We start from the raw sequence: 3,206 nt of genomic DNA, 5'->3' as shown, positions 1-3,206 counted from the left end.
CAGCGGTCGTGGCAGTCCCCGGCCTAGCAGGGGCGGTCGTGCGATTCTTACGGCCAGGGCGGCTTGTAAGCTCGCCCCAAGAGCCCCTTCCGCCTGCGAGCGATGGAGCTGGCAAGCCAGATGCCAGCTCCCTCAACTGCAGCTGCCACCCAGGCCAAGGCGCAGCCAGAAGCAGCAGCAGCAGCGGCAGCAGCAGCAGCAGCGACGGCAGCGCAAACGACAGCGACAGCGACGGCGGCTTCGACAGCAACGATGCCTCCGGCAGTGGCAGCGGCGGCAAGGTCGAAGACGGGGTTTGTGACGGGACTGAACTGGCTAACGTCAGCCCTTGCGCACACGTGGCAGAGCGGCTGGCCGCCGCCGCCGTCGACACCGCAGCGGACTTGGCAGCGTCGCCCGCCGGCCGCGAGGCGCTGCTGCACTCCGGCGCGTGCGGCGCGCTGTGCGCGCTACTTGCGGCGCTGCTGCCCCCGCCCGTCGCCGTGCCGCCCCTGCCGCTGGCGGCCGCGGCACCCGGCGCGTCCCAGCAAAACGGGCCACCGCCCAAGCGGGCCAGGCTCGGGCCGGGTGCAGCCGTGCCCGCCGCCTGCCGCGACACCCCTTCACCTGCATTGCCTGGTGGCACCGAATCTCATGCATACCATGACCTGCAAGGTGCTGTTACGAGCCTCCACGCCCTCGGCAGCCTGGATTTGATCGCCGCGGCGGCGGCGCTGCTATCGGAGCTGCTGCTCAGCGCCGACGCGGCGGCGCCGCGCGTCGGGGACCTGCTGCTACTGCCGTCGCCGCCCGCGCTGACATCAGCGACGGCGGCCGGCGAGGGGGTGGGCTTTGACGGCGACTGGCTCATCAGGGGCTTGGTGCAGGTGGGTGCGTGATGTCAGTTCTCAATGTTCGCCATTGTTTCACTGCTGCCCGGGCTGTGGGTTCAAGTGATGTCGACAGACCGGCGCACAGGCGTGCCCTCGTGCGTCCACTCCGCTGCCTGTCGCCCTGCCAAACACCTTGCTGGTGCCCCGGCCCTTTCCCTGCCGCCGCGCAGGTAGCGCCCCACCTCCCACCTGCCGCCGCGCAGGCCGCGGCGGCGGCCGCCGGGCGCCTGGCCATGGAGGACTGGGGGCCACCCGCGGCGCCCGCCGGCGCCGGCGCCGCCGCGCGGGCTGCCGCCGAGGCGCCTTTGCAGCTTGGCGGCGCGCTCGGCGCGCTTTTGGCACCGGTGCCCCTCTACCAATTCCTCGACTCTCACTGGGAGTCCTCGCCGCTTCATATCCCTGCTGCCCCGCCGTCAGCCGCCAACACCATCGGCGCCGGCGGCGGCGGTGCAGGCGCTGACGTCATCATGACAGCGCCGCCAGGGGCGGACGGGGCGCTCCTGGCGGCGCTAGCGCGCGTGCAGGAGCTTGGGGAAGCTGACCTGATGGTTATCATGGGACGGAGTGTCAGGCTGATCCATGTTGACGCGACGGCAGAAGACCCAGTGGCGGTGCGGCCCCTGAAGGGGGCTTTCTCGACGGGCCCCCGCAGCATGCTGCTGCGAGGGGCCGCGGGGACTGTTTAAAGGTGGATTGATTTGGGAGGCGCGCTCGGGACAGGGCCGCGCATCCGTGCGGCCGCGGGTGTGCAGACGACAACAGCTTGCAGCCGCCGGATCACCAAGTCGGACAGCCCCTCTGAACTGCCCCCTCTCCATTCCTCACTTGCTGCCACCTGAAATCAAAGGCATGGGGCGCTGCCTGGCGGCGCGGGGAGCTGCTGAGGCCGCTAGAGCACGGGCAAGACTTCCGACTCATCCGTACAGTGGACGGCCGCGCGGGCGCGCAAGGTTTGCCGACGGCGGATCCTCCAGGCGGCGGCGGGCGCGAGGTTTCGGGATTGGATCAGCAGCGGCAACAGCCTCCGCTCCAGCAGCCGACGAGTCCGCGGGCAGCGGTGCCTGAAGCTGTTGAGCAGTTGCTCGACCCGCGGCCGCCTAAAGCAGGCGCCGGCGGCCAGGGCGGCCCCTCCTGTGCCGCCGGCGCGGCGTGGCTTCCCCGTGTGTGCGCCGCTGCGCTGGGGCGGGGGTTCACGCTGTCGCTGCGGGAGCTGTCGCAGCGCTGGGCGCCGGCGGCGGCGGTGGCTGACGCTCTGGAGGCGCAGCTTGGCCTGCCGGCGGGGGGCAACCTCTATTGCACCCCTGAAGGTGCGCGTCTGCATGTGGTGTGAGGGAGGTCTGCGCAAGGAAGTCGCGCGGCAGCTGCACGGAAGGATTTGGTGTGATTCACAAGTAAGGGCTCAGGACAGAGAGGGAGTGCGCCGCGCTGCAGGGTTGCATGGGCAACTTTGGTTGAAACCTGCAGTCAGCGTCAGCTGAGGCCGGCATGAACTGCTCCAGCCTTCGCTCCCTCAACCCGGCCGCCCCGCCGCCGTGCAGCACTGCGGCCCGCTGGGTGATCGCCCCATGCGCCGAGGCCATTTCCATACACGCCGCACAACCAACACAACCTCGTACCCCCAAATTCGTCCTCATCCAAGGGGCTCAGGGGCTCAAGGCCCACTATGACGACCACTGCGTGATCTGCACCCAGGTGCGCGGCGCCAAGCGCTGGCTGATCGCACCGCCACCGCCGGGGCGCCCGCCGCCCCTCGCGTACGAGCCGCGCGGCGCTGTCGCGCCGCTGGTCGAGGGGGCAGACAGCGACGGCGGCGGCGGCGGCACGCGCGTTGTGGAGATGTGCCGCGGGGACACCCTGTACATTCCCAGGGGCTGGGCGCATCAGGCGCAGGCGTCGGCGGCAGCGGCGGGGCCGGCGGCGGTGCCAGGGCTGGGGGAGGACGGCGCGTGCGCCAACGGGGCCGCCGCGGGGCGGCTGGAACGGTCACAAAATAGCAGCAGCGGCGGCGGCGGCGGTGGCGGGGCAATGTCTTTGCACGTGACATGGGGCGTTGAGGTGTCGCCGCAGAGCAGCTGGTGGGGGTTCATGCACCTGCTCATACACACGGCTGCGGGGCTTTTGGAACGCAAGGCGGCGGAGGGAGGCGGCGCCTCGACGCACATGGGAGCGGGCGAGGGCTGCGACGCGGCGCTGAGTGCGGCGGAGCTGCTGCTGCACGCGCGCCTGGCGCGGGCCGCGGCGGGCGGCTCGGCCGCGGCCGCGCTGCGCGGCGCGTGCCCGCTGGCGGCGGAGGCCGGGGTCGAGCGCGCTCTGTGCGAGGCGCTGCTGCGGCGT

The sequence above is a fragment of the Monoraphidium neglectum genome (assembly GCF_000611645.1).
Source record: "Monoraphidium neglectum strain SAG 48.87 unplaced genomic scaffold scaffold01979, whole genome shotgun sequence".
NCBI classification, from domain to species: Eukaryota; Viridiplantae; Chlorophyta; class Chlorophyceae; order Sphaeropleales; family Selenastraceae; genus Monoraphidium; species Monoraphidium neglectum.
The sequence above is the reverse complement of the archived record's forward strand: the minus strand, read 5'-3'. Positions refer to the sequence as shown.